Source organism: Gobius niger (genome assembly GCF_951799975.1).
Source record: "Gobius niger genome assembly, chromosome: 8".
NCBI classification, from domain to species: domain Eukaryota; kingdom Metazoa; phylum Chordata; class Actinopteri; order Gobiiformes; family Gobiidae; genus Gobius; species Gobius niger.
Genome location: NC_136859.1, coordinates 31,891,394 through 31,912,913, shown reverse-complemented (window position 1 = coordinate 31,912,913; position 21,520 = coordinate 31,891,394). Strand labels below are relative to the sequence as shown.

Here is a 21,520-nt window from a genome sequence, read left to right as displayed (position 1 = left end):
AACGGCGTGCTAATGCGCCGATGTATATTGGCCCATTTTTTATATCGCTGCAAAAGGAGATTAAGATTTCATCACTTGCTATATTGAGCGCACCGCGGCCGTGCTACTACTGTCTATACCGCGGTGGCGTCTGCCTCTATGGTGATGAGCGCCACATGCTTCAGCAAATAAAGCCGCGTCCCTCTTGGTGATGTTGTGAGACGCGTTTGATCTCGGGAGAGCGGTGATAATCTTTTCATTTGGCCGTAACGCTTTATTGGAACAGCGCTTGATTTCTCTAGATGTGATGGATGTAAAAAGCAAACATGTAAAAGAGTGCAGCAGCCGTAGCACTGTGGAAGAGTCATATGTACAATAAGCAGGGTGTTCTAATGGATTAGAGTAATGATATATGACAGAACATGAAGTCCAATGTGGTAGCACATACATTTGGAATGTTACAACACACAGGAATTCTATTTCCAATAAAGATTCTTGCACACAACAAGTTGACGTAACTCCTTCTACACCAAAATATACATTGAAAAGGGGTTTTCTGGGCGCTATAAACTTTTAAATGTTTTTTCCATAGTCAATAATAATTGATTAATTTTATTTTTATTTATTTGACCTTTATGTAATCAGGAAAGTCCCACTGAGATTAGGAATCTAATTTCCAGGGGAGTCCAGGCCCCAGAGGGGAACTATTGTAGATGTTTTTAGGGGAAACTGGAGTACCAGGAGGAAACCTACGCAGACACAGGAGAACATGCAAACTCCACAGACTCTGAGACCTTCTTGAGGCGCTACCTGCTGCACCACCGTGCATCAGAGCATGAAGTACATATGCACCTCAGCATAACCGGGGTCCCATTGAGGACAAATTGTATGTGTATTGTAAGTGGTTTGAAAATTCCCCCTCCACCACTGGCTCTGGTCAAAGGGAAGTCAGTGCCATAATATTAGTTTATTTGCTCTTTGGCGGCACAGTGGAGCTTGTGCTTCACAGCAAGAAGCTCCCAAGTTCGATCCCCGCACGGGGCCTTTCTGTGTAGGTTTGCTCTGGGCACTGCTGAGCGTGAATAGCTCAGGTTGAGTGAGTGTGTCTGTGAGTGCAAGTGGAGGACCATGGATGGAAATGAGCCCATAGCTACAATCCAGTGTGTTTACATGCATGCATGAGTCCCATGTGTGTTCATGAACATGCTCTGTCCCAACCAAATAAACAATAAATAGAAAACACATCCTTCATGTTCTGACAGAGAAACTGGTCCATATCCAGGAGTTAACCATGACTTTGTTCAATTCGGTTTCAAACCATGTTTGTTTACTCATGTTGAGACGGAGATGTGGACTTAAATAAAAAAAATGAAACCATATTGCTCCCCAGGGCTCACAGACTTACTCATACAGAAAGATATGGCTGTGTGCAGGCAAGGCATAAGATTTTGAGATGCAATGCACTGGATTGGCCTTTTCAGTTCTAGAACAAGTCCTTAGTCATTATACCTCTTGGTTTTAGGTTCTTGAATAAATTCTGGCTATGTTCAAAACAATGAATATTTCCTTTGCATTGTAAATGTATGTCCACCCAGAAGCAAGAGCATCTCCTCAACACTGGACTATGTGAACCATGCCATTGAAGTTGAGACAGATCAGTATCTGTAATCTTGAATGTTCATCGGTTTTAGTGCATTGCATTTGTCTGGCTAACACCATTTCTCCAACACATTTGCTGTTTTCAGTGTAAACCTTTATTATGATTACAACATACAACAATTGTCCATTCACAACAAGGCACATAGGGTGAAGACTCATTCACAGATCTTATTACACACATATCACAGACAGACGATGTGTTGGATCTGGATCTAAAAGGAAAGACAATCTAATTTAAACCTGACTTGATAGTTTCCAAGCCTCTGGCCTGATATGAGAAGAGTGACTTTTTGTGCTGAAGATTAAAAACATCATTTCAAGCTTATCCAGACAGATAAGTAATTGTCTCGAGCACTGCATGATTATCAAAAGAATACATTTTCCAAATTAGGCCAAGATAGTCCTCCTTTGAATCAATTGCACACGCATAGATTGTTTAAAGTCATATTTAAAAAGATTTGCATAGATTATAAATCGTAATAAAAAATTTGCCACTTCCCGAAAAATTAATATCAAATGAATTAGGCCATGATAGTACGCGCTTTATTACATTCCGGTGTGTGTATGGGAGATTTTAATGCCAGGGACAGGAAATGAAGAGACTACTTGAAGCCGATGTATTTGTCATTTGTCCCGCCCTGTATCATTAGAGGAAAGCAGGTGTAAAGCCCCAACACTCAAAGCACGCTGGGAAGTGTAGTGTACACATGATCAAACGCGCCCGTGCTGTCAGGAATATTAAAAGCGCGAGCCCGGCGCACGCTGATATAGACCGTCTCGTGGGTGCAGCGCCGGAATCAAAGTCTGTTAAGGCGGAGAATGTGGGAACCAATATATCTGGAGATGAGACTGCGCTGTCATCTGTCACACGGCGGATTTTCATTTCTGTTCAACTATATTAGGCAATGTAGCACTCCGTAATAAAACTGGAAGCCCCAAAAAACAAAAGTGATTAATGCCTTAGGATTCGACGGTCAGAATCTCAGATGGAGGGGCTGGGGTGTAACTATGTAACTTTAAGGATGAGCTTTGAGAGGCCTGTCAACACGGGCTTGTAAAGCGCAGATGAGGTGCTACCCACTGTGGGCTGCAATAGCCAGGGCCGGCTCTGGGAATAGGCGATCAAGGCGGTTGCCAAGGGCCCCATCTACGGGGAGGCACAAAATTACACATTAAATTTGATGCTTTTACTTTCAGCTCAGTTTTTCTTTTACTTCTAGAACTGTCCTATAATGCCTTAAAGGGACTATACGGAGTTTAAAAATGCATTTATTTTCCTCCCCCTACATGTTCCAACAATGTCCTAATGTGTAGAATGAGACCAGACCTGTTCACCACGACTGCCTCTAAAACCCTGCACTGTCACTCAAAAAGGCATTACTTCGGGTCCGAAATGCCGTCATGCACGAGCTTAATATAGAAGGTGCAGTTACACGTATGACCTGAGGTGGCAGTAGTGAGTATAAAATGGCTAACTTTCATCTAGCCCCTTTAAGGTTACTGATACACTAGTATGCCAAAGCCAAAGCCCAATCTTACCCCGGGCACCAAATTGGTTTGAGCCAGCCCTGGCAACAGCACCAGTATGGTGACAAAGACTACATTGAGCTTTCTGCCAGCGTTTGTTTTATGTGGATCACCCCTGTAGCTACAGGGATATAACCCAGAATGCAAATGTAAAACATCAGATTGTTTTTTTTATATTTAGTAGCAAATCCAACCGGAGAATTCTGACCTCTCCTCCTTTGCCATTTTAAAATATTTAGCATGTTAAAATGTGAACCTATTTGAAAAGGAAGCAAAACAATAAGGAAAGTTCAGTTGCATAGAGTATAAAGGGCGACAGCTCACTCCTTCGCCATTGTGTCATGTGACACACGGAGCCGTCCAATCGCAGTGCAGTATTATTCACTGCTGCCGTGGGTCTCACATTCACTTGTCCTAGCAACTAAACAACAAAAAACAAACTCGACAGGGCTACTCTTCAAATAAACAATACAGGAGCTAGTTGTTAGCTTAGCTTAAATGACGACGCATAAAACAAAAGGTTAGGTTCACAAATTCAAAAAAAAGAAAACAATTCATCTTCGCTAAATGCAAGTGTCCATATAGCTGTTGGCGTCCATTTTGTCTTGACTGCCATCCCGAAAAAGTGTCCATCCAAAGATTAGGCTACCGTTTGTCCAGCTAGCACGCTCTGAAGCTAAAGCGTAAGCTAGCAGCCCAAAAAGAAGATGTCCTCTTGTCCCTCTTCACGCGATTGGTCCATTTTTCTTTGCGTGCGTCCAAAGTATTCTGAAACCCAAAAAAAGGAGAGGCATTTTAGTTATTTTTTTTGTGTTTGTGCGCTATTTTTTTTCTATGTATAATTGTGTGCGGGGGTGAGGTGACAGAGTGCACTGTTCTAAATGAGCGGGGATTGGGGGGCTGAAGTTGAAAGGCCTAGCTTACGGGCGCCTGGTACGCTACGAGCTGCTAATACAAAGTGGAAGCATGTGATTCGCGGTAAGCTAGGCTGAGGGTGGACTTCACAAGCCTATTCTGTAATACTTTTTTTTTGGTTTGCGTTTTTTTTTTTTCTCCTCCCGGCAGCTCAGACAAGCAACTTAACATATTATGGAAGGTCACGGAGTGCAGAGACTGAACCGCTATCACGGCTCGTGTTCGCGGATTATAGAGGCTATCGCGTTAGCATGTAGGGCTACACAAGTTAGCAAAAAAATAGATCCGTGTGTTTTTTCTGGAAATTATTTATTATTTATTACTTGAGTTTGGTTACTCTTTTCACTGTGACAGAAGCTTCATGTGATGTATGAAAATGACTTAGAAGTTTAATTCATTAATCATTTATTAATCATTTGGTTGGGTCTTATAAGACCCAACCAATATATACCATCTTTTTCTGGTATGTTCTTTTAGAAAATTCACGTTTTTTTTTGTATTGTATGTCTTACCCGTCCAATTACACTTCATTGAGTGAATATTTTGGCTACTCTACCCACCTTGGCTACAATGCTACTGCCTGAATGCTACAACCTGATATTTCTTGTAGCTTTGTACTGGAATATATTAGAAGAAGTATGGGTATTGTGTATCTTAATCTTAAGCCCTTGCCCCGTACTCTTCAATGTAAATGAGGCAGGCAGACAGACAGGGGATATTGATGGGACAAATTACAGCAAATATGCTCCAAATCCGTGGGTAAATGGGAGGGCTCGGAGGGAGGGGCCCAGACTGGGGTTGGTGGCATAAAGGGTAGTTTCGGGTATTGGTGTCGCTTTGAGTTATCGGCTTCATGCTCTTGTTTTGTTGAGAGGACTACAGTGAATAAGCTTGTTAATGGTAAATTTACAGCCCCAGCATGTGGCCTAATAAAACCAGGGGATGGAGAGGATGATGAGAATGATTGGGATTTTGTGCGTGTGTGTTGGTGGGATGTGTGTGTGAGATGGGTGGGGGGCTCAAGGGGGGTATAGTTGAGAGAAAAAAGGGGGGAGAAAGTGGAAGGTGCCGGTAATTAAGAGTCTAAAAGAGTGTGAGAGAGGCGCGCACCGCTCAAAGCAAACTTTGAGCCTGGAATCCTCACTTTTTATTTATGCACCCCCATCCCTCTTCGCCGTGTCCCCTCCCCGTCTGAATGAATAGCTATCACAGCTCTGTCCCATCCTGCCGTACTCCTCCCCCAGTCCTCCAGAACCACTCTGAATAGGGATCCGAATTGAGCAAACAGTCAGCCTGTCAACTCAATAGGAGGTCTGGCCGTGAACTTGAAGTCCTTCCCAGGCCCCGAGCCTCACATTAGTGTGAGAGAGGAGGAGGGGGGTGCAGAGCTGGTTCGGGGAGACAGGAGGGAGGAGGGCCAGTCTTGGTGGCAATGGCGGAGATGGGGGGTTGCAGACAGACTTTTTTTTTTTTTTTTTTAGGGGCCCCTCTGTGCCAGTGTTCAGGAGACCCCTGCCATAGGGGTTCCCAAGGCTGGTGCTGAATGGGGGCAGGGTGCCCCAGCTGCCTGCCACCTCCCTCCCTCTCTCTCTCCGCCGTCTGATGGGACAGTCTGCAGCCCTGCCAAGCTCCTCCAGACCCTCGCACTCTCCCAGCGCACAAGCAGACACCACAACCCCCTCGACTCAGCCCTCCCAGGCTTCTTCTCATCATCTCATTAGCCAACGCCAGCCACTCCACTGTCTACTGTTTGTATTGTTTTGGGCTCTGCATAATTTACACAGTAAATTGAGAACGGCCCTGGCCCCTTGGCTCAATCTACCACCTGTTTATGGAGGCCTTTCTGTGATTAGTGCACACTGCCTTTGACACAGTTACCAACACAAGTCTCAGCAAAGCAAAGCGACGCCTCGACAACAACAAAAAATAATTTTGCAGAGCTTGGCCTCATTTGATAACAAGATATTGGATTCCGCCAAGTGTTTTGGCCAAAAACTGATTCGCTAAAAGACAAAATGTGTGTTTCCTAAGCTACGCCGATGTGCCCGGAGAGATAATACATTCTTATTGATAATACCTTTCTGATCAATGTCTGCCCTGACCTCTCAAAAGTAGGTCCCTTTCCCAGAACAATAGCAGGCACTGTTTACGGCTTGGCCCGATTAATCAAGTCTGGGCAATACTAATTGGTTGTTTCGGTTTAAGCTGGTTTTTAAACATGCAACTTTTCTGGGAGGAATAATAGGCTGCTGAGGCAAGTGCACTCGGGAAGAACAATACTTGACTTGTCAGCCAGCTCCAGCCACTAAAACTAATCTTCCCCGACTCAGACTATCAATGTCCCACTTTCCAACTTCCAACTGCCATTGATCTCCTTCAGTTGACTATTTTTAGCGGTGATTTTATATTGGTCATATTCACGTGGTTATCGCTCTCTCTTCTTCACACAGTGACCTCATTTCCAGGCACACGGCGGAGTCCGACTGGCACGATTCTGCGCGCGAGGAACAATTACCGCAATTACAGAGTCATTCCTCTTGTGTAAAAAAAAAAAAAGAACCGCCATTCTACAGTGTTGCGCCCTTTCCTGCAAAATGGCAGCTGCCGCCATGTCGGGGCACGTCCTGTGTGCGAGGCTGGCACCAGAATTCCCAAATGAGACGAGATGGCGTTTCAGAGCACAGATGCCCAATAAAGCCTCCTGAGAGACTGGAGTGATTGGAGTGATTTAATGCTAACGAAGATACAAAAAAAAAAGAAGAAATCGCCCCGCCCACAATCACGCCACCCCCTCCCTCCCTCCCTCCCCCCGCTGCCACTGAATCGCGCAATTAACAAACGGTGATTAGGAAAACGAAAACCCCGCCGAAAACAGCGTCGGCGAAGGGCTGGCGAGGAGAGCGGGTCGCGGGCTCTCCCGAGCGCCGAGACGATCGGGGGGGACGCGATGTGTGGCCGTCGTGGGTGTTGTTTTTTTTCCTTTGCGAACGTTACCTGCTCTGGTCCTCCTCTTCCATTTCGTGCCAGCGCTGCTCTAAGATGGTGGCGTCTTGTTGTAACAGGAAAGAGGGGCAGTGCGCTGAGGACGGAGGAAGCGAGGGAAGGGAAGGGGGGGGCGAAGGGATTGGAATCAACAGCAAACCCCTCCTCCGTTTTTCCGTTGTTCCCCTTTGCCAGCTTCCCTTCGGCGGCGTGGGCACTGGTACTGTAGCCTGCAGAGCAACACAAAAAAAAACACACACACACACACAAAAACAAGAAAAATTAGAGGGCACACATTTTAAGCATCGGGTATCCGCTCTGTGTATGGCGCGGTACAGATGCGAGGCGACCACGCGCACACACACACACACACACACACCTTTTCATGTCTGTTCTCATGGTACAGTCTGCCCCTGAGCATGCAAATGACTTTCATTATGCAAATGCATGCAAATCAGATCCAACCATCTGAGAATCAAGGGTGGGAAAAAAGAACTCGACACAGAGATTGAATGAAAGAATGAAAGGGAAAAAGGGACACAGGGAAAAACCCGTGTGAGTGGCAGGAGGCGGTAAGTTAGGTAAATGCTCGCCGGAAAACAACAGTCGTCCAATTGGGCAAACATGATTACATTCTTTTATTGTGTCGAAGACTTCATTTTTTTTTTTTTATGTGATTCTCTGCATTGCTGTGATTTTACACACCGCCGTTAGGTGCTTGAAGATCGAGCCTTTTGTTGCCGAGATGTAAACATTCGATTACCAGGAACAGAAGACATCGACAATCTCCTGCGGACTTATCACTTTGTGTTAGATAAAATAATCCCGCTTTTTCAGGATCACAACAGATGCAAATAGTAACTACTGAACAGCAGAGCAAATCAGGACTCGCCTTAGCCATGGCAAATCCAGTAAAAAACAGACGTGCTGTCGATTGAGGCGGTGTGTGACAGCGCCTATATCCACCTAATAGGATGTGGTATAGTTGGATGTAATACCATTAGCACCTACAGAGAGTGATGAGTGTGGAAATCAGATGTCTCTACTCTGCTCATGCAAGCCTCGCTGCAACAAAACAGCCCTGCCTTTTTTCCCGTAGCAGGTGGAGTGTAACTCTCAGGTTAAGCCACATAGATACTTAGCGCCTCTATTCAAGCAAATCAACAAAGGAAACGGACTAATCGCACAACAGAGCCTGCTGTCTGCAGGAGCCAACACAGTGCAGCCGGAGAAAGGATCCTCCATTAGACAGCCGAGGAGGGAGCAGCTTTTGTCTCCAGTGTCTGTGAGTCTGAAATGGCCAGAAGAAGGTGACAGAAACAGGGGTGACTTGGAGTGTAGCTGGGGTGGGTAGGCAGCCAGGGGAGCGACAACATACAGGGGTGGGGTCCTGCTGAATTGTGGCAAACCTCTCCTAATTGGCACTTGACATTTTTTGCCATTGGAGCTGGAGTGGGCCAGCTTTCAAGCCCTCTCTGGGTTCTTGTTGGAAAAGTGCCTTATGCAAATATGGCGAATGGGTCTATTGTGGAGCCTCTGATATTAACAGCTCGCGCAACAATGAAATTGTGTACTTACTCCGGACTCGTAGGTGTGAGAGCGAGCTGCACAATGGCAGCGGGAGCAGCTTCAGTCTGAACAGACCCTTCACCAGACACTTTGCCAAGTCATTTCACTAGAATGAGCTTTTTCTGTAAAAGCTGTACGACTGAAACAAACAAATGCATGCACTGTTTTGCTGAGCGTCTGAGAGACTGTTTGTCCTGCAGCTCAATGGCTTGATTTATTGTGCTCGACGGTGTTGATAAAAAGAGGTTCACTTATTCTCTTAGTGAGATATTTCCTTTCCTCAGCATCGGTGTCTGGCCTAAATGTGGAAATATATTCATGCTTTGGCGCTGTGCAAAGCCCACTCTTACAGTTTCTCTTTCTCTGTGTGTGCCAGCATTGTTTACCCTTAACTCACTCCCCTGGGTGAGCGCTGCTGAGATCTAAAGATATCTGCCGGATATCTTTAAAGAAAACTTTGTAAATCATAACCAGTGTTGGGGGGGGGGGGGGGGGGGTATGCTATGTGTGGGCTTTGAGAGGTCCACTTTGGGCAGCTGGACCAGCCATGCTTTTGACAAGATTGACAAGGCCTGCAACAGTCCAAAAGCACAAAGCCAATTCAATCTTTATCTCAGCGAAAATCCCAAGTAAATGGGAGCAAACAGCGCGGTGGGTCAGCCAGAAGAAGTCGCCCCCCGTGTGGTCCAAACACAGTCAAAGTACACCTGTTACTGCCAAGTTGCCAAACCTAATCTCCTTTGTCTGGGGGGGCTCATTGACTTTTGCAACCGCCTTCGATACATTCATTCGGTGTTGAGGGAAAAGGGGTGGAGGGAATGCCACTGTTGTACAAAGTAACATTCTCTGGCCTTCTGCTCAGGCCCAACAGCGAAGCCATTTTCCAAACCCTGTTGGTGTGGTCCGTCCGGAGAAAGCGAGGCAGGAAGAGGGGGGCAAGAATCAGAGGGTCTTATTCAGAAAACTGTCTGGCTGCTCGGACCCGGCTGGGCTGAAAGGGAGGCAAAGGGGCTGCATTGTCCCTCCGTGACAAGTGGACTGGCTCTATTGACTGTAAAGTGTTCTGATGAGGGGGGCAAGTTGGGCCAGTCCACAATAGCTGTTTTTCTATTTGACACTTGGAGTCTAAATCTGCTTGCCCAGTGCATGAAAGCAAAGACAAATCCACCAAACACCTCCTCCTTCCCCCTTTCCTTCTGACTCGCTTCCTCCTTGTTTCGTTCCAATTCTCTTTCCAGCACTATACCGCGGGACGCACAGAAAAAGGGGGGATTGGAACGGGGAACAGAGAATGGGCCCCGGAGGTGGTTTTTTCCGAACTCTCCCATCTCCTTTTGCCGTTTGCAGGGAAACACAAACTAGGACCTTGGCCACCCCCGGGGTACGCAATGTGAAGTGTTAGTGAGATAACAGTGCCACACAGCGAGCTAGCACAAAGACTTAGCAACATGACATGCATCTCCCCGGGCACTGCTCAGGGCGCGATTCAATATGTCCATGCAGGACTTCCATTTAGCCCTGAACAATGTTCCTAATTACAAGGAAACTGCGAGGAAGACGGAAATCTTAATCTCTTCAAGGTCAAATAACTTTTTAACATTCATTTGGACATAAAGTTTGCCCATAATTAGCCACAGATTGTGATATATTCTGCATACATTTGAATATCTAACAACAAGCCGGTCAAACTTAACCAACTCGCTATTGCATTGCAGGAAGCGCAGCCTGGACAACTCCAAATAAATTGCAAGACTAACACATGTGACAGCTATTCACCCTCATTTTCAGGGTCACGAATTCACAAAGGGACATGCCACACTGGTCACAAACACCAGCGTTATAAATAGCTTAGTGTAATTCTCAAGTTTTTCAATCCATGTGAGGAACCCAAAAGTTTGACGAGCTCAGTGCATTTGATTTCAATAACTCCAGCTCATGTTTGATGACTATCTGGCCTCAGAAACGCGTGGGTAAGGTGTTACGTTGCGGCGTCCCTCGCTGTCACTTCCTGTCAGGGCCCTTGTTTCTCTCTCACAAGAGCTCAAATCTCACACTCAGCACCTGCAATGCACCAAGACCAACTGCTTCAGCTGCGGGGCTCGACGAGATTGACACAGCGAGGGGAAAAAAAGGGGGTTGCCATGCGCGCATTTGGGGAATTTAATTTCGCCGGGCTAGAATGTTCCAAAACTCGCGCCGCGCCGAATATTTGGACTCTGGGGGTTGATGCTTTAGCCGCGGCGTGTTGAGAAAGCATTGTGGGGCATGTATTGGAGCTTGCTGCTAGCTTGTTCGCTCCAAATCAGGAGGGGAAAGCCTTCAGACCTTGGGAACAATCGTGGGCGCAGCGGGAGTGACCCCTCCAGCTTTGATGGTCAGAGCAGAAATCACACCTTCAATCAGCCATCACGGGCCCGGAGGTTCGAGACCTGATTGACCAATTACTCCTCACCGCGGGCCCAGGCAAAGAACCTAAAGGCTCAGATTGTTCCCCTTCTCTCGCCCGTGGACCTCGTCACTGGGGGTACTTTCTGCTTGATTGCCCCTGGACCACTCCTCCACCCCACCCCCCGCCCCCTGCGCTTTCCTAAGTCTAAGCGGCATTGGAGTGTGATCCCATCAGGCCTTTCCACATGGTAGCGCCTCATGCCACGGGAGCGCTCGGCTACTGGCCCATTCACGGCCCGAAACCGACTGTCACGTCAAATCAAACAGCGGCCCGGACCCCAAATCAAACATCTTTACACCGCGACGGGAGGCAGAGGAGTAAGGTGGGAAGGGGGGTAGGAAGAGGGAAAGAAAAATCCACAACGGCCAACTTAACAAAACTGGCCTTCAACAAATTCTTGCCTTTTCACATCAATGCCAGCAAGGCGCTCGGATTAACTCGGAAGGGGTTTTTCTTTACCGCGAGGCCTGCGTTCCCCTATACCAAGTCAGCACACATGCATAATTCAAAAGCGCCGTACGCACCACCACATTCTTTTCGCCTGACACCGATGAGGCTAACTGATTACGATGCCAACCGGGCTAGCCTTAAACAACTTGTCAAAGTCCAGCTGCTTCAGAAGTAAAAATGTGGGTTTCGCATGTGATGGTAAGACTAAGCCTCGGCATGCAGCCCCGTACACACGGATCACAAGGCTTATTAGATTAGGGGTGATCCTGTTGCACCAACGAAGGAGCATGGCCGGTGGCTGCAAGTTAACATTTCTATGACCACGACCATATTTTTTTACAAGGTCCCAGAATCAACACGAGATTTGTATGGGTTGCTTTTCAAAGTCATTTAAAACAGTTTTCGATTCCATCCACACAGTAACACAACTCACCTTTGCTTGCAAATGTGCTCCAAATCCATTGAAACGCCGTTGGTTGGAGATGTTTTTGCAGAAGACGTGAACTTTGGGCTCTTGAATGCCTTATAAGGAGCGTAATGGGATTCTTGTTACTTTCGGTTATCTAGCTTTATGAAGAATGTATAACACTCATACAGCTAGATAACCAAAGATAACAACCAACCCCGAAGGCTACCCATCCTCTCAAGTCGCAGCCGGAGCAACATGGCCAACAATTTGACCTAAAAAGGAGAGATGCGTTAATAATGAGCACGAATGGTTTAAAAATGTAAGATATTAAAAGAAATACATGAAGTGTTGGAAGGAAACGCCATTCCGAGATGGGACGGAGGAGTGCCGGGCACGGACAAACCGCCCCAGTCTTTGGGTTTGAGGCCCACAGCATCCTTTAAATCTTTCACCCCTCGTTTTATGACATCGCCGAGCGGCCCCCACGGCTCCGCCTCGCGACGCCGCTGCCAATCAGAGCGCTCGCTTCGCCCCACAAAAGCCCTGATTGGATTGCCGTGCTAATTGTTCTTTACAAAATCAGACAATTAGGAGAGGGGCACTGGATTAACAAAAAAAAGAAAAGAAAAAAAAAGCGCATCCAAGTTCAGCCGCGGCGGCGATGACGGCATCCACGCTTTCCGTCAACCTGGCACCCGGCCACCCCTACACCCCCCCACCCCTCGCTCACGCACAAACCCCGGCTCTGACTGGCACTACAGGAGGGTGATGGCTTCAAAGGCAGCCCCCCGCCATGGCCCAAATGCATTTTTAAATTTAAAAAAAAGATCCGTGCTGTTTGGATGCAAAATGTCACCGGAAAAAATAAGCAGTTCTTTCTTAATTTGTGCTTATCTTATCCATCTATCGTGATGCCAGGCGAGTCTGAAGCACGACACGGCACACTGAATGGACAGAACTGAATCCACAACCAAACACACCAAAAACTGTCCAAGGTAATGCTCCAGTCGTCCGTAATGTTGCATTTTCCCTAATACGCCGGGCCCGCTAATGAGAGCTACTTGCTAATTGCTATTCTAACTAGCAGCTAGGACTAATGGGGGCGAAGCAAAAACTATAGCACTATTTAGGTTCTTCAGTATAAACTTCACAAACGACAGATACAATTGAGTAAATTTTGTGAAGAATCCCGAATCAGCAAGTCAAGCTAACTGCGTTTGTCACACGACTAGCTAATAGCCTACCTTTCGTTTTTTTTTTGCTAATTGGGTAGCTAGGTGTAGCCGCTAAGAACAAGCAGCTTTGTGTTAAGCTAGCAACAAGCTCGGCCAATTCTGGAACAAACGAATTAGCCTACACTCATAACGTTAGCCACATAGCGTAATTGCCTAACTCATTTTTGTTTTGATTTTGGAAAACATGTAAAAAGACGTTTTATAGGAAACACATTGTTTTTTCTCTTATTGCCATTTTAACAATACACAATGACTTAGGCAGTGATGCTATGTGGCTAACGATAAGATTCAACATTTTTATGACCGGTCAGTTAGCGACGTCTTGCTTTTAAGAATTGGCCAGTCGGCTAGGCTAGGAAAAAAAAACACACAGATTTCCTTGCAGCTATATCGGCAATCCCTCATTACCACCTCGATGGCACCGGCCCCTGTCTAATTCCTGGCGCTGCTGTGTGCTGTTATGGTTGAGTCTAGTCCCCGCCCACTCCAATCGCAGAATGATGGAGAGACGCAGAGAGCAAATGAGAAAAGGGCAACGGAGGGGGGTGAGGCGCTAGGTTTTTTTTTTTCGTTTTTTTTCTCCCCCTCATCACACAAACCACATACACCTCGAGAATGCACGGGACTGATGAGGCTAAATGCTAGCCAAATCAGCGTTAGCTAGCATCGTTTCCCAGCTAACTGTGTGACGTGTGGGCAATTAGCCACGTTAAACCGCTCTCGCTTTGCACACACACAAAAAAAATAATAATAATACCACTCACGCAACACCTTGAACAATGCTAATCACACGATAGAAAATATTACCACTATTCTCAAATTCTCAATTCCTTGTAATATAGCTCTCGTCATATGCCACATGAAATAAACCTGCTGCGTTTAAGAACCCACTGCGATTTCTGGTCGCTGAGAAAAATTGCATTCGGTTAAAAACTGCTCAGAGATATTTATCCCAGCCCGCCTCTTAATTCCGCCGGCTTAATTCTGGCTAATTCATCAGGCTAACGTTTAGCAATAGGAATTTCAGCGCCAGCTCCATGACTCACATCAGATCTGGGCCACTCTCTCCATGGCAGCAGGAGACAGAGCGATAATTATATGCAGATTGCACTTATTTCCCCATTATCATTAATAGTCCCTTCATTAACGCCGGCTTATTCCGTGACTGTGCTGTTGTTATATAATCCTAATGAATTTATTCCATTTCGATAATTGACTTCAGAGCGTTTTTTACTGCTCCGTGCTATATGTGTGTGTTTTAAAAGCGACTCATTTAGGTTGGCTGTGATAGATGGTTTTCAGAATTTCTTTTAATTCTGCCCGGGCTCCTTTCTTTCTTATCCAAAGCCATTATAATTTTTATACAGTCATTTAAAGCTTACACTTGACCAAAGCTTTCGCACCATAATTTGGTTAAGCATTATGACCCCTTTAAATTGGAACATAAAGCACTTGTAGGCCTGTTGATGATTACGTAGGAGTTTCATCTTAGTTCTACTTTAAATCAGTGAAGAAAAAGTACATTTAAGATGGTAAATATATTTTAAAACATACAAGAGCTGTCATTTTTACACACTAGATTTGACATCAATATTACCTGCTGTCACCTTGAATAATGCAAGCATGGAAACCTTTTTTTCTTTTTTTTTTAATCTGACCTTTCTGTGTGTGTTATAGCACACACATATTGCCATTAAAATGGTATATTCCTATCCAAAGTAGATTGGCTATATCTAACAATACGCCATAATTGCAAAACCACATTATTCCAACGTTTCCACCACCAAAAATGGACGCTTTGTATTTATTTTACGAGTCGAAACGTTCTCCATGTAAGTCCATAAAGCAGAGTGTGTGCTGTGTGCGTGAGTGTGTGAGTGTGTGAGTGTGTGAGTGTGTGTGTCAGAGAGACAGTACCTCAGTGAGCCACGTGTTGAGAGGCCGCTCAATGTCTCTCCGGGGAACCCTGAAAAGCAGAAGAAACAAAATATATATATTATTCTCCACAACATTAGACAACAAAGTGCCCCAGTTTACGAACACAACACACAACACACCCTCGGACAATTTACAAGGTGCATGAAAAAAAAAGACTTTGATGAGGGACTGCGAAAAGAGTGTGTGTTATCGCGGGGGAACAAACACAGTGAAGATGAAAATCAAAATATTACGCACAGCCTGGCGCCATTATCTTTGCACACATTAGCACTAGCTTGGTGTGTGTTGTCTTGTCTGCGAGGAGTTGGAAAGTAAATCAGTTTAGAGATCACAGCATCGCCGCCTTGTTTTGTTTTTTGCTCTGTGTTTCCCAAAAGCTATAGGGACAACATTTTCAATAACGTTCGTAAAGATATTGAAGGTCGTGGGTGAAACAAACTAGAACATTGTCCTCCCACAAACAATGGCCACAAACTCATCCTGTGATCCACCATTTGAAAACATGACTGATTTTACGCAAAGCAAAATTACCCCACACACATCCCTCCCCGGTGTACAGCCTAACGTTGCGTCATGCCCTGACTCTTTTCCTCGCGTTTGGATCCCTTCCGCGCGCGTGTCAAGGCCCTCGGTCCTCGGTGCCCACGTGCGCTCGCGGATCTTTGGCCTTGGGTTGTGAAAGTGCTGATCCGCGGACTCCGGGTGCGAGCCGTGCGCGCCGCTGCCCGCCACTCCACTTCCCGTGTGCCATTACGCGCCGATGGGGCCTGGAGTGCGCTCCCCGCGTAATCCTCGTATCGCGAGCCACGTGGGGGGCTGTAGGGCTCCAATTAACACACACACACATGCAACACGACGAGAGCTGCGCGCGCGTGCGTGTGTGTGTGTGTGTTTGCTTGGGAGGAAATGGGCTGAGGTTTTGCCCAATTCAAAGGAAGCCTAATTTACACGGGAGATGGTGCCCATTTTCGCAATGAATCGCTGCGTAATCAAATTGGAAGAGATAAAACGCGCTCATGAGTGTGTTCGAATGACACAGTCTTAGTCCTATATAGGCTTCATCTCACTAGTCAACGTTGCGTTTTGTCCCATCAGCACAATGCATAACTTTTTTTTTTTTTTGCTTTGTTTTTAATTTCTGTCTTTACGTAGCCATACGGTTGATTTTAAAGTTCAAACTCTGTGCGCACGATCATTTCATCTTCGGGGCGCTCTTTCAATACTCGCTGCTGCTTGAAACAAACTTGGAGGCACGTGTTTGAATTAATAAAGCACTGCATGGCTAAGCGTCAATTCGTTGTAGGAATATTATGGTTTCACACAGCGCAACTGTCATTGCAATCCTCCATAGTTCCACACGCCTGGCAAAAAACAACAACAACGTTTAACTGAAGAAAAATCACAATGCCTTTCCCCCACGCATCATCCACACACTCTTAATTTGAGGCGCGTAAACTGGAAGAGCAAAGAGTGGAGGAGAAGAAAAAAAACCACCCGTGCCACCAGCGCTCACACCTGCCTCCTACATGTCGCAACAGCGCTACACGTCCTCGCCGCGCGGTCCCCCCTCTCCTCTCCTCTCCTCTCTCCTCTCCTTCCGAGCGCGCTCCCCCGCTCCGTCTCTCCATCTCCATCCGCTACACCCTCATCAACCTTCTCGCGCGCGCCATTCCCTCCTCAATCACGTCCCATTACATCCCATTAGCGGCCAATACTCACGTAACGAAGCCCGTGCGCGCCGCTGCCGTGTGTCCTCCTCGGCGGGCGGACGGCGGAGAAGCGCTCGCGGTTGGCTCTCGCGCTCTTCATGGCTGCGCTGCGTCGTGACGTGGCGCGGGCTCCGTCCACTCAGCTTCTAACGGCGCGCCCTCCGCGAGGAAAGGGAGAAAGGATGGGTGTCTCTTTTGGGGTTTTTTTTATGAACGTCCCCATTATTTCAAAAAAAAAAAAAAAAGAAAGGAAAAAAAAGAGTTGGATCAGTCAAGCCTCAGTCAGAGCCCTTTCCCTGAGCTCTGCGCGGCTCCCCCATCTCTCTTTCCCTCTCTCGTGTCGCGCGCACTCGCCAGTCCCCCCTCGGAGTCAAGGATGTGAAGTTTGGATCATGTCTGCGCGCAAAACATATACAGCCCTATAGGACCCTCCCCTTATGACATGGCGCAGGTTCGGGCAGAGTCTCCACCCCCTCTCGTATTAAAAAAGCTTAAAAACTCAAGGGCGAATAATGATGAGGGGTGTAACTATACGTGCAGACGGAGCAGATGCGCAAGGGCCGAACAAGCAGGGGGTCCCCATACTGAGGCAGCCATAAGAGGCGGCGTTCACACGGTGGGGAAAAAGTGGCCTGCGTGGTCGAGGCTTCCAGTCTGGATGTTGGTATTCACAAGTGGACAAAGTGATTAGGCACATCCGCTAATAAAGCTTTTCGACATACCACCCAGATTAACTATAGCTAGCTGGTCCCATTCCCTAGAAATACGTCCCCACCAAACCGTCAATCCGTCTATTGACTTAGATAGATGGCGAACAGTTCTCAACGTCAAAGTCGGCGGGCACCCCTTGACTTCATCTGTGCCGGACTTACTGTCGCTGAACTAACTTACAGCATCAGTTTTCCTCAACAATTTCACATGTTCTAAATTGCTCCGGGTTTACAGAGCTTCGGTCGCTGAGTTCAAATGTACGATGGTTTTGAAGAAATGAAAAGCCGTGCATGCTGCTTAGTTGTTTTTTTTTCCATTCTGAACCCTGTGAACCCATTCCCGAAGCTTCTCTAATGTGATCGGGTGAAGGGGTGGGATCCTACTGTGGATTGTTGAGACACGAACTGCCAAATAACGGCCGCGATAGATGCTTGACCGTGTATTAAATGGAGTAATTGAGCAAGTTCTCTTTGAAAGAAAACGTTGTATATAGTGCTGCAGGACAGGTAGGATTCTGGACTCCTGTAATATCTATTCATGTGTCGCATACGCAGTCACATATGGTAAAAATGTACACTGACATGTAGTTTTGTCTGTCTCCAAAAGCCAACAAGGAGAAGAGTCAACCATTTAGACAGCAGATCCCCGGATTATCTTTCAATGCTCAAACCTGATGAAGTTTGGTTTGGAGCAAAGCGCTGCAGAAATATGTCACAAAAAGTGAGATTTCTTTTATGAGATTAGTATTCTAGCCTTATACACACCTGTTGCTTCCTAGGTGTGCCAAGTTCACCTTGAAAGAACTGCTATAGTACAGAGAGTGTGCACTGACCGACATGTAATGTTCAAACAGAACCCTCGACGTTGTGAGTGCCAAAATAAATAAAGCATTTCTTGACTCCACAGTGACCTCCATTTGGCTTCTGTGTCTGTGAATGCACTCTATGCAATGAACAGAACCATATTTTGTAAACGTTTGGACAGATATGACATATAATACCTGTCAATTTTGGTATTCATGCCTAAAGGTAGCAATTATAGTTCTCTTTCTACGCTCTCCAGTCAATACACAAGATTTGGATATGCATGATTGGAGAAAATAACTCTAACCCTAAGATGTCAGTTAACAGGTTTAGCTATTGGGGAACCTATAGTTGGAGGATTGGCCTATTGTGTACATTTTGGGTTGATGGGGGAAACAGAAGCATCCAGAGGAAACCCAACCAGACACACAAAGGACATACAAACACCAAACAGAAAGAACAACATGGAAATTGGATCAGGGAACTTTTTGATCTCAAACACCATGTTGCACAAACTTGTGCTTTGTGTGTGTTCAGGTATACCTTTTGGGCGTATGTCAATTGAGCTCTCTCAAAGCCATTTCCTTAGGTCGTTTTGGGGATTTTATTGTCCGTTACCAATTAGTTTTCCCATTCTCGACTCATCTCTCTTCAGCCTCATCCCAGGCAGCTCCTAATTTCTCCCTCAGCCATCTCCGCCAGTCCAAGGCCAACCAACATCCTCCATCTTGAAAGCATCTGATCCAATAATGGGCCGTAATAGACGGCGCGCCTTCTCTACTGTAGCTCTGCTTTACAAATCAAGTGGGATTATAAAAGTTTCATGTAATCTCGTCAGGTTACTAGTATTCGTTTGACACAAAGCCACCTTTTTTTTTTTTCAACCCCCTCTCCCTCCAAAATCCAGTCTGCCTCCTTCGCCTTCACCGGCGCAGCCTGCGCAGATCAAGTGCGCCACATCCCGCATGTTCTGGGCCTCATTGTTGCCTTTCTTTGATGGCCAATAGTCCAGGAATGTGACCAGGGAGGCTTGAAGACCGTGCAAATCGGCTTTCACTGTCCCAAGAGCGCGGGGTAGAGCCGTGGCGGAGGGGGCCCGGGTTCCCAAATTATCATAATAATCACATCGTGGGGATAAAACTCTCCTTTGAATAAATTAGTGCTTCAATAGGAGGCGCGACTGCCAAAGAGACAACTTTGTCAGCCCCCCAGGTCCATGGTGAGAGAGAGGGAGGGAGAGGGGTGGGAAGGGTTTGGAGGGATTGTCTAAATTGCGCGACTGTTGGGATGCCTGGAGACAGCGGAGGGCACGGGAGAGGAGGAAGGCTGGAGCAGGGGCTGGGGAGTGGCACAAAGACTAGGCTAGACACCAGGCATTAGAATGCACCTCCGGTTGGGGATAGAAGAGTGAGAAAAAAGCGTCTATGTGGTCAAAGTCTTCAACGTTCGCATTTGCTTCGTATTTTGTCAGTCCCTTCTCGGGTCACACACAACAACAAACTGTTGGGTGTTGACGGGTCAATGGCTGAATGTTATAACATCGCACTGTCTGACCCCTCAATAAAGTGGATTGGACTAACTGTTCTGATCTGGGCTCGCTGCAGTTGGTCGGGTCTAGGTTCGGCAACACAACGTGCCCAAAGAACGAGATCAGCTGACGACCCAAACATCCAGAATGACCAGGTTATTCTATCAACAGATTTCTTCTTCCCTGATGGCAAGGGCCTATTCTAAGACGACAATGCCAGGATTCATCGGGCTCATGTTGGGACAGAGAGGTTCAGGAAGCACAAGATGAATTGTCCACCCCTGAATTCAGATCTTAACTAATCCTTGGGACATGCTGGACAGGGCTTTACACAGTGATCACACTCCCCCATCATCAATACAAGGTGAAAAATGGACGCAACACTGTATCTTTTGACATCGCAGAAGCTTACTGAAGCAATGCTACAGTAAAAATGTGCTGTAATCAGAGCTAAAGGTGCTCCAACCAACTTTTTTTTCTCGGGCATTGCAAATGATTGAATTCCCTTCAATTCTGCTCGAAAGACCTTCCATCCATTGACCAATTAATCGTAATCCGTCCACTTTGTGAAGCTTAACATGTCGTTGACCAAATCGAGCTCCTTGAATGGTCAAAGCTTGCTTGCGATCTCCTGATGTGAGGTACAGACGAACCCAAATTGACTCTTGACCTCCCTGTCAGGAGTAGAACTGCAGTGCTGCACCCAGAGAACTTTCCCCATGTCAGTTTAGTTTCTAATAGGCAAACAGACATCGACTAAACCAATCAGGCAATACATCACCATAGAAGCGGCACAATCATGATAACGTGCGGAATTGGTCCCAGTCTATATCTCCTTAAAGCAGAATATGCTCTCGGTAGCTCCCCTTGGTAGCTAGAGATTTTGACCTATGAGGTAATCCGCTTCCATTCGGCACGTCCATCAGCGCATCGAACAAAGATGATTCCGTGATAGTTTTTGTTTTGGTGATTGGCTTTGCTATAGTGGAGAAAATAGTGGTAAGCTAGTTCTTTGACCCTGTTGCAGTGACAGAAACTTGGCAGCCAGTCTTTGCCGACGGCATCTCCAACCAGTGCAACATGTTCTCTAGAATAGTTCAGAGACCCATTACTTCCCTCACATTTTTGTGTAGCCTTGGTAACATATCCACAGTTTTCTGATCCACTCTATGTGACAGGTCATCGGTCATCTTTAACAGCCATTCGCACACGCAAGATTTAAAAATGTCTGCATATCTCATCATATATTAATCTATCCACGTGCCACTGTAACCAATGGGCTTGTGCTCGTCTCATGTCTCCATCAAGAGTTTCAAAGTATACGGTCAATTTTCTGCTCGTGCCACGTCTCTTAGCCACTGTTAGCCTTTAGCAACCTATTCTTCCGTTTGTCTGTTTCTAGCCTTTCCCATTCGAGAGCCCGGCTTCCTTCGGTTAGCTTATTACTGCAAAATAGTTGTAGCTAAATGTCATTTAATTAAAGCGTTATCTGTTATGCTTAGCCTCAGTGTTCACTGCTGCGATGGTCACACACACAGTCTGGTGTCTAAACAATAAACATGGAGCAAAAATACCCACCAAGAACTGTCAACAATCCCAACAAATCATGATGTACATTTTAACAAACACATGTGGGTCAATTATGCTAATTTATTGC

At 46.3% G+C, this 21,520-nt stretch overlaps 1 protein-coding gene and 1 long non-coding RNA gene across 6 annotated transcripts in view; one reads left to right on the top strand and one right to left on the bottom strand.

The window, feature by feature from the left end:
• Positions 1 to 3,166: 3,166 nt before the first annotated feature.
• The window catches only part of LOC306967087, a 33,052-nt gene continuing 14,698 nt past the window's right edge, over positions 3,167 to 21,520 (bottom strand). Inside the window, exons 1-5 of one of the 5 annotated variants that reach the window (XR_013793149.1) lie at positions 16,832 to 16,970; positions 15,092 to 15,140; positions 11,964 to 12,211; positions 7,075 to 7,292; positions 3,167 to 3,933 (exon numbers count right to left, since the gene is read on the bottom strand). This is a non-coding gene — a long non-coding RNA (uncharacterized lncRNA). Of the gene's footprint in view, positions 3,934 to 7,074; positions 7,293 to 11,963; positions 12,212 to 12,279; positions 12,470 to 15,091; positions 15,141 to 16,627; positions 16,971 to 21,520 lie in introns of those variants that run through there. The other 4 variants (XR_013793150.1, XR_013793151.1, XR_013793148.1 and 1 more) reach the window with 4 other exon arrangements.
• mef2d (myocyte enhancer factor 2d) overlaps positions 4,291 to 21,520 on the top strand; it is a 275,105-nt gene continuing 257,875 nt past the window's right edge. The window contains exon 1 of the mRNA XM_079561919.1: positions 4,291 to 4,300. The gene's annotated coding sequence lies outside the window, so the exon portion shown is untranslated. The remainder of the gene's footprint in view (positions 4,301 to 21,520) is intronic.